Here is an 11,938-nt window from a genome sequence, read left to right as displayed (position 1 = left end):
ACAAAAATGCGGACACCACACTGAAAGATACCCCGGAATCCAACGGAGACAAAAATTCATCAAATCCGGGACCAATAGAAGCGCTTCAAGATCGCTTGAAACAACTTGAGAAAGAAACCCAACAACAACGGGAAATCGGAAAGGATCTACAAAGAGAGGTACGGCGACGTCGAGAATTGGAAGAAAAACTACAGCAATTAGAAGCCGATCTCAAATCGAAAACTTCTCGGACTACTCCTGAGGAAAATTCACGCAAAGAACAAGATCCATTCACCAGGAAAATCATGAAAACCAAAATTCTAAAAGACTTCAAACTCCCGGATATGATTTTGTACGACGGCACCACAGATCCCAACCATCATCTCAGCAATTTCAGAAGCAGAATGTACCTTACCGATGCCTCAGATGCTGTTCGCTGCAAAGCTTTTCCAACAACTCTCACGAAGACAGCAATCAGATGGTTCGACAACTTACCTCCAAAGTCCATCTCAAACTTCGATGACCTGGCCAAAAAGTTCCTGGCCAGATTCTCCATCCAGAAGGATAAGGCCAAGCACGCCCCCAGTTTACTAGGGATCAAGCAAGGAGATCAGGAGGGCCTCTGCAACTACATGGAAAGATTCAACAAAACGTGCATGGACATACAAAGTTTACCAACAGAGGCCGCCATCATGGGACTCATCAATGGCCTACGAGAGGGACCATTTAGCCAATCTATATCAAAGAAGTACCCCACTTCCTTAGACGAAGTACATGAGCGAGCAGAAAAATACATCAACATGGAAGAAAACGCTCGGTTGGGAGAATCCTCAAAATCTGGGGCCCCCTACCGGGATAAAGACAAGGAATCCAAAAAGAAAGAAGATCGACAAGGGGAGAAAATAAAAAAATACCATAATTACACTCCTCTCAGGGCATCCCTGGTCGACGTGTACAAAGAAGTCTGCCATACAGAGAAAATCCCCCCAGCGCAACCACTCAAAGGCAAAAGGGGAGGAGAAAACCGGAAGGAATATTGTGAATACTATCGAGTCCGAGGGCACTCGACCAACAAGTGCTTCGACTTAAAGAATATCATAGAAAAATTGGTAAGAGAAGGAAGATTAGATCAATTTCTGGCCACCCGAGATGATGACCAAAGAAAGAGACGAAGGGACGAAGATGACGGACGAGCTGAACGATCACCTCGGACACCAGAAAGACACGTCCACATGATACACGGCGAATTCGCAGGAGGTGGGATCTCCAAATCATCTCACAAAAGATATCGCAAAGAAGTATGTCATGTCGAGGGAAAGGAGGAAGCACCCGACATCCCTGCGATAACATTCACTAAAGAGGATGCATCCGGCATCATCTCGGGACACGACGATCCCATGATCATCACTATCATACTGGCAAACGCCAATCTACATCGCACATTAATAGACCAAGGGAGTTATGTCGACATCTTATTCAAAACAGCCTTTGACAAACTCGGCTTAGAAGAAAAGGAACTTAGGGCATACCAGAACAGCCTGTTCGGACTAGGAGATACCCCGGTACAACCACTGGAATACGTATCGCTACACACAACCTTCGGAAAAGGGAACCAATCCAGGACCCTCAAAATAGACTACATTGTGGTCGATGTAAGTTCAGTCTACAATGCTCTAATAGATCGGAAACACTCAATCAACTCGGCGCGATAGTCTCGACTCCACATCTATGCATGAAATTCCCAACTACAGAAGAGATAGCCACGATAAAAGTAGATCAGAAGATGGCACGCCGCTGTTATAACGAAAGTCTAAACCTCAGAGGCAGAGGAGAGGAGTTTTATACAATTGAACTTGGCGGAGTTCAGCGACGAGAGAAACTCCGACCGCAGCCAGAAGGTGAGACAGAGAAGATTCAGATCGGAGACACCTCAGACAAAACAACTAATATCGGCACGATCCTAAAAGGAGATTCAAAAGAATTACTGATACAATTCTTACGAGATAATGTTGACCTCTTCGCATGGAAAGCCGCAGACATGCCGCGCATAGACCCTAAGCTAATGAGCCACAAGTTGGCGGTCTATCCGGGATCTCGGCTGGTGCAGCAGAGACGAAGAAAACTTGGAGCTGAGCGATCCCAAGCTGTGTAAGAGCAGGTACAGGCACTACTGGAGGCAGGATTCATAAGAGAAGTCAAGTATCCACTATGGTTAGCCAACATCGTCTTGGTGAAAAAATCAAATGGGAAGTGGCGAATGTGTACTGATTACACCGATCTCAACAAAGCCTGCCCAAAAGATCCTTACCCACTCCCAAGTATCGACGCTTTGGTCGATGCTTCCTCCGGATATTGATACCTCTCGTTTATGGATGCATATTCGGGATACAACCAGATCCCCATGTATCCACCAGATCAAGAAAAGACCTCATTTTTAACGCCGAAAGCAAATTACTGCTACATCGTGATGCCTTTTGGTCTCAAAAACGCGGGCGCTACTTATCAAAGGCTAATGAACAAAGTTTTTGCAGACCACATCGGAAATATTATGGAAGTCTATGTGGACGACATGTTAATAAAGACACAAAGCGAAGACACATTACTGTCTGACCTGACTCAAGTGTTCGACATTATAAGGAAACATGACATGCGACTCAACCCTGCAAAATGCACCTTTGCAGTAGAAGCAGGAAAATTCCTAGGTTTCATGCTCACACAAAGAGGAATTGAAGCAAACCCAGATAAATGCCAAGCCATACTCAACATGAAGAGCCCCACCTGTGTCAAAGAAGTGCAGCAACTCAACGGAAGACTGGCCGCCCTATCCAGATTCTTAGCAGGGGCAGCAATAAGATCTCTTCCTTTCTATGCTACTTTAAGGAGGGGAAAGCAGTTCGAATAGACGACAGAATGTGAACAGGCCTTCCAAGACTTCAAGAAGTTCTTAGGACAGCCGCCTATCTTATCTCGACCACGAGAAGGAGAACCCCTCATATTATATCTTGCAGTAGGAAGCCGGGCAATAGCCTCAGCACTAGTCAGAGAAGACGAAAGTGGGCAACAACCTGTATACTTCATTAGCAAAGCGCTACAGGGATCCGAGCTTAACTACCAGAGGATAGAAAAATTTGCCTATGCTCTCATTCTAACATCCCGACGACTTCGCCCGTACTTCCAGGCTCACACCATTAAGGTCCGAACCAACTAGCCCATAAAAGGAATACTGCAAAAAACAGATTTTGCAGGCAGAATTTTGCAATGGGCAGTAGAGTTGTCAGAGTTTGACCTCCAATACGAACCTCAGACGGCCATCAAATCACAGTATTTGGCCGACTTCATTGCAGAATTCACAGATGCCCTGGAAATCCCCACCGAATGGAACCTCTATGTGGACGGTTCTTCAAATAAAACTGGAAGCGGCGCAGGAGTGATAATAGAAAGCAACCAAGGAACCCAAGTTGATATCTCCCTCAAGTTCGGGTTCCCGGCCTCAAACAACCAGGCGAAGTATGAAGCATTATTAGCTAGTTTGAAGCTGGCTAAAGAGGTTGGAGCTCAAAAACTCAACATTTACAGCGATTCACAAGTAGTCACCTTACATATAACAGGGAGTTACCAAGCCAAGGACCCTACCATGAAAAAATATTTGGATAAAATCAAGGAACAACTCGAACAACTCGGGGAATATAAAATCTACCACATACCCCGCGAACAGAATGCCCGAGCTGACGCACTCTCGAAATTAGCCAGCACCAAACCAGGGGGCAACAATAGAAGCCTCATCCAAGAAATACTACAGAACCCATCAATCTCGGAAGAGGGAAAAGTCCTGGGCATAACAAATCAGGACCAAGAATGGATGACCCCCATAATCAACTACCTCAAAACAGAGACACTCCCTACAGAAGAAAAGGAGGCAAAGAGGTTAAAAAGGGAGGCACAATACTACACCATCATAGACAACATCCTCTACAAAAGAGGGATCTCAATACCATTACTAAAATGCGTACCGACCTCCAACACATGGGAAGTGCTAGAAGAAGTACACGGTGGCATTTGTGGCAATCATCTTGGAGCACGGGCTCTCGCCAAAAAAGTACTCCGGGCGGGGTTTTATTAGCCAACTCTGCAGAAAGAAGCTACAGAATTTGTAAAGACATGTCCACCATGTCAAAAACATGCCAACTTTCACATCGCCTCGCCAGAAGAACTCATCAGCGTGACTTCGCCTTGGCCGTTTGCAAAATGGGGACTCGACCTTCTCGGTCCCTTCCCCCAGGGATCAGGACAAGTTAAATTTCTCATAGTAGGGGTAGACTACTTTACAAAGTGGATTGAGGCAGAGCCCCTAGCCAACGCCACCGCTCAAAGAAGCCGGAAATTCTTATATAGAAACATTGTCACAAGGTTCGGGGTCCCATATTCAATAACCACAGACAATGGCACTCAATTCACAGATGCAGGCTTCAGAAAACTAGTAGCCGACTTGAATATAAAGCACCAGTACACCTCCGTTGAACATCCACAAGCCAATGGACAAGCCAAAGTTGCTAACAAAGTCATATTGGCCGGGTTAAAACGGAGATTACAAGATGCAAAGGGAGCCTGGGAAGAAGAGCTTCCATAGGTCCTATGGGCATATCGAACGACGCCACATTCCACCACGAAGGAATCCCCCTTCCGGTTAGCATACGGAATAGAGACAATGATCCCAGTAGAGATTGAGGAACGATCGCCTAGAGTAGTTCATTATAGTGAGGGAGCAAACTCCCAACTTCAGAGGGAAGAGCTCGACCTGCTACCCGAAATCCAAGAAAGAGCTCGGATCAGGGAAGAAGCGCTAAAACGTCGAATGGCTTCCAGATATAATCAAAGGGTAGTGCTGAGAAGTTTTACGGAGAACGATCTTATCCTAATCCGAAACGATATTGGAACAACTCGACCAGGAGAAGGAAAATTGGCAGCAAACTGGAAAGGACCTTACCGAGTTGTAGAAGTACTTGGGAAGGGCTACTACAGACTGTCTGAACTCGATGGACGAGAACTTCCCAGATCATGGCACGCCTACAACCTAAGAAGGTACTACAGTTAGAAAAGGTAAAAAGATCTCATTATTGGATGCACTCTTTTTCCTGAAAAGGTTTTTTAATGAGGCACCAAGTTGAGACCTAGACACTATCCGACATAAAGGGATGATCCCATATGTATATATTTGCACTTTTCCTTTAGATAAAATATATTTTAGATATTCTACAAGAATTCAAGACGCATTAATCTGAAGCATTCATCGTCCGATTATAAAGCAACAGATCGGTAGAAAGTGAAAAATAATTTCACTGCACGATTGGTGCACGAAATTGTGTTCCACGTTCTTTGTACTTGTGTGAGAGTAACAATATATAATTGTATTGAATCCTCATTGTGGCTCTATGTGTGGACACAACTCCGTTCAACTAACCAGCAAGTGCACTGGGTCGTCCAAGTAATACCTTACGTGAGTAAGGGTCGAATCCCACGGAGATTGTTGGTATGAAGCAAGCTATGGTCACCTTGTAGATCTCAGTCAGGCAGATATAAAGTGACAATGGTGTTTTCGAATATTAATTAATAAAAGAGGGATAGAGATACTCATGTAATTCATTGGTAGGAATTTCAGATAAGCGAATGGAGATGCTTTTCGTTCCTCTGAACCTCTGCTTTCCTGCTATCTTCATCCAGTCAGTCTTACTCCTTTCCATGGCTGGCTTTATGTGATACATCACCACTGTCAAAGGCTACTTTCGGTCATCTCTCGGGAAAATGATCCAATGCCCTGTCACGGCACGGTTAATCGTCTGGAGGCATCACCCTTGTCAATGGCTTCATCTTATCCTCTTAGTGAATAATATGCTCACGCACCCTGTCACGGCACGGCTATTCATCTGTCGGTTCTCGATCATGCTGGAATAGGATTTACTATCCTTTTGCGTCTGTCACTAACGCCCTGCAATCGCGAGTTAGGAGCTCGTCACAGTCATTCAATCATTGAATCCTACTCGGAATACCACAGACAAGGTTTAGACCTTCCGGATTCTCTTGAATGCCGCCATCATTCTAGCTTACGCCACGAAGATTCTGGTTAGGAGATCTAAGAGATATTCATTCTAGCTTATTTCATGTAGAACGGAAGTGTTTGTCAGGCACGTGTTCATAAGGGAGAAGGATGATGAGCGTCACACATAATCATCACCTTCATCACGTTCTTGGGTGCGAATGGATATCTTAGAAGCGAAATAAGAAGAATTGAATAGAAAACAGTAGTACTTTGCATTAATCTTTGAGGAACAGCAGAGCTCCACACCTTAATCTATGGAGTGTAGAAACTCTACCGTATGAAAATACATAAGTGAAGGTCCAGGCATGGCCGAGATGGCCAGCCCCTCTGATCTAAGAACCAGGCGTCCAAAGATGAACAATTACAATAGTAAGAGGTCCTATTTATAATAAACTAGTCACTAGGGTTTACAGAAGTAAGTAATTGATGCATAAGTCCACTTCTTGGGCCCACTTGGTGTGTATTTGGGCTGAGCCTGAGTGTTGCACGTGCAGAGGCCATTTGTGGAGTTGAACGCCAGTTTCTGTGCCAGTTTGGGCGTTCAACTCTGGTTTTGGATCCTTTTCTGGCGCTGGACGCCAGATTTGGGCAGAAGGCTGGCGTTGAACGCCAGTTTACGTCGTCTATTCTTGGCCAAAGTATAGACTATTATACATTGATGGAAAGCCCTGGATGTCTACTTTCCAACGCAATTAGAAGCGCGCCATTTCGAGTTCTGTAGCTCCAGAAAATCCACTTTGAGTGCAGGGAGGTCAGAATCCAACAGCATCAGCAGTCCTTTTTCAACCTCTGAATCTGATTTTTGCTCAAGTCCCTCAATTTCAGCCAGAAATTACCTGAAATCACAGAAAAACACACAAACTCATAGTAAAGTCCAGAAATGTGAATTTAACACAAAATCTATTAAAAACATCCCTAAAAGTAACTAGATCCTACTAAAAACATACTAAAAACAATGTCAAAAAGCGTATAAATTATCCGCTCATCACAACACCAAACTTAAATTGTTGCTTGTCCCCAAGCAACTTAAAATCAAAATAGGATAAAAAGAATAGAATATACTATAAATTCCAAACTATCAATGAAACAGAGCTTCAATCATATGAGCGGGACTTATAGCTTTTTGCCTCTTGAATAGTTTTGGCATCTCACTTTATCCATTGAGGTTCAGAATGATTGGCATCTATAGGAACTTCAGATTTCGAATAGTGTTATTGACTCTCTTAGTTCAGCATGATGATTCTTGAACACAGCTTCTTTATGAGTCTTGGCCGTGGCCCTAAGCATTTTGTTTTCCAGTATTACCACCGGATACATAAATGCCACAGACACATAATTGGGTGAACCTTTTCAGATTGTGACTCAGCTTTGCTAAAGTCCCCAATTAGAGGTGTCCAGGGTTCTTAAGCACACTCTTTTTTTTGCTTTGGACCTTGACTTTAACCGCTCAGTCTCAAGTTTTCACTTGACACCTACACGCCACAAGCACATGGTTAGGGACAGCTTGGTTTAGCCGCTTAGACCAGGATTTTATTCCTTTAGGCCCTCCTATCCACTGATGCTCAAAGCCTTGTGATCCTTTTTATTTGCCCTTGCCTTTTGGTTTTAAGGGTTATTGGCTTTTTGCTCTTGCCTCTTGGTTTTAAGAGCTTTTGGCTTTTTCTGCTTGCTTTTTCTTTCTATTTTTTTTTTCGCCTGTTTTTTTTTTTTTTCTGCAAGCTTTGCTCTTTGCTGCTTTTTCTTGCTTCAAGAATCTTTTTTATGATTTTTCAGATTATCAAATAACATGTCTCCTAGTCATCATTCTTTCAAGAGCCAACATATTTAACATTCTTAAACAACAACTTCAAAAGACATATGCACTGTTCAAGCATACATTCAGAAAACAAGAAGCATTATCACCACATCAATATAATTAAACTAAGTTCAAGGATAAATTCAAAACTCATGTACTTCTTGTTCTTTTGAATTAAAACAGTTTTTATTTTAAGAGAGGTGATGGATTCATAGGACATTCATAACTTTAAGACAGAGTTACTAACTACTAATGATCATGTAATGAAGACACAAACATAGATAAGCACATAACATAGAAAATGAAAAACAGAGAAAGTAAGAACAAGGAATGAGTCCACCTTAGTGATGTCCTTGAGCTCTTCTATGTCTCTTCCTTGCCTTGGCTGCTCCTCCTTCATTGCTTTTAGATCTTCTCTGATTTCATGAAGGATGATGGAGTGCTCTTGATGTTCCACCCTTAGTTGCTTCCAATAATTGTGTGGAAGAAAATGTATCCCCTGAGGTATCTCAGGGATCTCTTGATTTGCAGTCAAATGTTCTACCACTGAGCTATAGACCCTTGATGGAAGCTTTTGTCTTCCCTTTCCTCTTTCTAGAGGTTTCTCTGGCCTTAGGTGCCATCAATGGTTATGGAAAAAACGAAAAAGCTATGCTTTTACCACACCAAACTTAGATTGTTGCTCGTCCTCGAGCAAAAGAATAAAGAATAGAAGAAGGAGAAGAAGATATGGAGGAGATGGATGGGAGATGTGTATTCGGCCATATGGGTGGGATTGGGTGGGAAAGAGATGTTGAATTTTGAAGGAAAGTGGGTGTTTGGATGTGAGTGGTAAAGAGTTAATAGGGAAGAGTGTTTATTGGGAATAGAGGATGATTGAGAAGAGAGAAGAGAGTGAGTGGAGGTAGGTGGGGATCCTGTGGGGTCCACAGATCCTGAGGTGATTTTGTGAGGTCCACAGATCTTGAGGTGTCAAGGCATTTACATCCCTGCACCAATTTAGGCATGCAAAATGCCCTTTCACACAACTCTGAGCGTTCAGCGCCAGGTTGGTGCCCATTTTGGGCGTTCAACGCCCCTTTGCTGCCATTTCTGGCGTTGAATGCCAGAACCATGCTTGTTCTGGGCGTTCAGCGCCAGGATGCTCCCATTCTGGGCGTTCAGCGCCAGAACTATGCTCTGTTCTGGCGTTTGAACGCCAGACAGATGCTCCTCCAGGGTGTGATTTTTCTTCTTCTGTTTTTGATTCCGTTTTCAATTTTTTTTATTTTGTGACTCCACATGATCATGAACCTAAGAAAACATGAAAAACAATAAAAATAAGAATTAGATAAACATTGGGTTGCCTCCCAACAAGCGCTTCTTTAATGTCAATAGCTTGACAGTGGGCTCTCATGGAGCCTCACAGATGTGCAGATCTTTGTTGAGACTCTCCAACACCAAACTTAGAGTTTGGATATGGGAGTTCAACACCAAACTTAGAGTTTGGTTGTGGCCTCCCAACACCAAACTTAGAGTTTGACTGTGGGGGCTCTGGTTGACTCTGCTTTGAGAGAAGCTTTTCTGCTTCCTCTCCATGGTTGCAGAGGGAGATCCTTGAGTTTTGAATACAAGGGAGTTCTCATTCTATTGAAGGAATATTTCACCTCTGTCAACATCAATCACAGCTCTTGCTGTGGCCAGGAAAGGTCTTCCTAGGATGATGGATTCATCCTCTTCCTTTCCAGTATCCAGGACTATGAAATCAGTAGGTATGTAAAGGCCCTCAACCTTTACTAATACATCTTCTACTTGTCCATAAGCCTGTTTTCTTGAGCTGTCTGCCATCTCTAGTGAGATTTTAGCAGCTTGCACCCCATAGATTCCCAGTTTCTCTATTACAGAGAGGGGCATGAGGTTTATTCCTGAACCAAGGTCACATAGAGCCATAAAGATCATGGTGCCTATGGTACAGGGTATTATGAACTTTCCAGAATCCTGTCTCTTCTGAGGCAATGTCAGTTGATCCAGACCACTTAGTTCATTGATGAACAAGGGAGGTTCAACTTCCCAAGCATCAATGCCAAACAATTTGGCATTCAGCTTCATGATTGCACCAAGAAACTTGGCAGTTTTCTCTTCAGTGACATCCTCATTCTCTTCAGAAGAGGAATACTCATCAGAGCTCATGAAGGGCATAAGGAGGTTCAATGGAATCTCTATGGTCTCTAGATGAGCCTCAGAGTCCTTTGGTTCCTCAGAGGGAAGCTCCTTATTGACCACTGGACGTCCCAGGAGGTCTTCCTCCTTGGGATTCACGTCCTCTCCTTCCCTTACAGGTTCGGCCATGGCGCTTATGTCAATGGCCTTGCACTCTCCTTTTGGGTTCTCTTCTGTATTGCTTGGGAGAGTACTAGGAGGGATTTCAGTGATCCTTTTACTCAGCTGGCCCACTTGTGCTTCCAGATTTCTAATGGAAGACCTTGTTTCATTCATGAAACTTACAGTGGCCTTAGATAGATCAGAGACTAGATTTGCTAAATTTGAAGCATTTTGTTCAGATTTCTCTGTCTGTTGCTGAGTTGATGATGGAAAAGGTTTGCTATTGCTAAACCTGTTTCTTCCACCATTATTAAAGCCTTGTTGAGGCTTTTGATCCTTCCATGAGAAAATTGGATGATTTCTCCATGTTGAGTTATAGGTGTTTCCATAAGGTTCACCTAAGTAATTTACCTCTGCTATTGCAGGGTTCTCAGGATCATAGGCTTCTTCTTTAGAAGATGCCTCTTGAGTACTGTTGGATGCAGCTTGCATTCTATGCAGACTCTGAGAGGTCATATTGACTTGCTGAGTCAATATTTTATTCTGAGCCAATATGGCATTCAGAGTATCAACCTCAAGAACTCCCTTCTTCATAGGCGTCCCATTACTCACAGGATTCCTTTCAGAAGTGTACATGAACTGGTTGTTAGCAACCATGTCAATGAGTTCTTGAGCTTCTGCAGGCGTTTTCTTTAGGTGAATGGATCCACCTGCAGAGGTGTCCAGTGACATCTTTGATAGCTCAGATAAACCATCATAGAATATATCCAGGATGGTCCATTCTGAAAGCATGTCAGAAGGACACTTTTTGGTCAACTGTTTGTATCTTTCCCAAGCTTCATAGAGAGATTCACCTTCTTTCTGTCTGAAGGTTTGAACATCAGCTCTAAGCTTGCTCAGCTTTTGAGGAGGAAAGTACTTGGCTAAGAAAGCCGTGACCAGCTTATCCCAAGAGTTCAGGCTGTCTTTAGGTTGAGAATCCAACCATAATCTAGCTCTGTCTCTTACAGCAAAAGGGAAAAGCATGAGCCTGTAGACTTCAGGATCTATTCCATTAGTCTTAACAGTATCACATATCTGCAAGAATTCAGTTAAGAACTGAAAGGGATCTTCAGATGGAAGTCCATGAAACTTGCAGTTCTGGATCTGCTTTAACAAGAATGTTCTTGTCCTTGCTCCTGCTCATATGACAAAGAAGATGGCACAGAAAAAATAGTAATAATAATATGGATCCTTTATACCACAGTATAGGGATCCTTGTGTTAGTAGAAGAAAAGAAGGGAAGAAAATTTGAACTCAGAGAGAGAGGGGGTTCGGATTTTTGGAGAGTTGAAGGAAAGATGTTAGTATATCAATAAACAAATAGAAGAAGATGAGAGGGGGAAGTGAATTTTAGAAAACAATTTTTGAAAAAGAGTTAGTGATTTTTGAAAATAGTTTTTGAAAAAGGTTAGTATTTTTTTTCGAAATTTTTTTTTAATTAAAAAAATAAAAATAATTAGTTAATAAAAAAGAAATTTTTGAAAAAGAGGGAAGATATTTTCGAAAATTAGAGAGAGAGAGTTAGTTAGGTAGTTTTGAAAAAGTTAAGAAACAAACAAAAAGTTAGTTAGTTAGTTGAAACAAATTTTGAAAACCAATTTTGAAAAGATAAGAAGTTAGGAAGTTAGAAAAGATATTTTGAAAAGATATTTTTGAAAAAGATAAGATAAGAAGATATTTTTGAAAAGATATGATAGAAATTAGTTTTTGAAAAAGATTTGATTTTT

The 11,938-nt window shown here is 42.4% G+C and overlaps 1 non-coding gene across 1 annotated transcript; it reads left to right on the top strand.

Annotated features, from left to right (window-relative positions):
* Positions 1–10,955: 10,955 nt before the first annotated feature.
* LOC148572940 (small nucleolar RNA R71) lies at positions 10,956–11,063 on the top strand. Its single transcript, XR_015906343.1, has one exon. It is a non-coding gene; the product is annotated as a small nucleolar RNA R71 (small nucleolar RNA).
* The last annotated feature ends 875 nt before the right edge of the window (positions 11,064–11,938 follow it).

Source organism: Arachis ipaensis, chromosome B2 (assembly GCF_059453495.1).
Source record: "Arachis ipaensis isolate K30076 ecotype BB chromosome B2, ASM5945349v1, whole genome shotgun sequence".
NCBI lineage: Eukaryota > Viridiplantae > Streptophyta > Magnoliopsida > Fabales > Fabaceae > Arachis > Arachis ipaensis.
The sequence above is the reverse complement of the archived record's forward strand: the minus strand, read 5'-3'. Positions and strand labels throughout refer to the sequence as shown.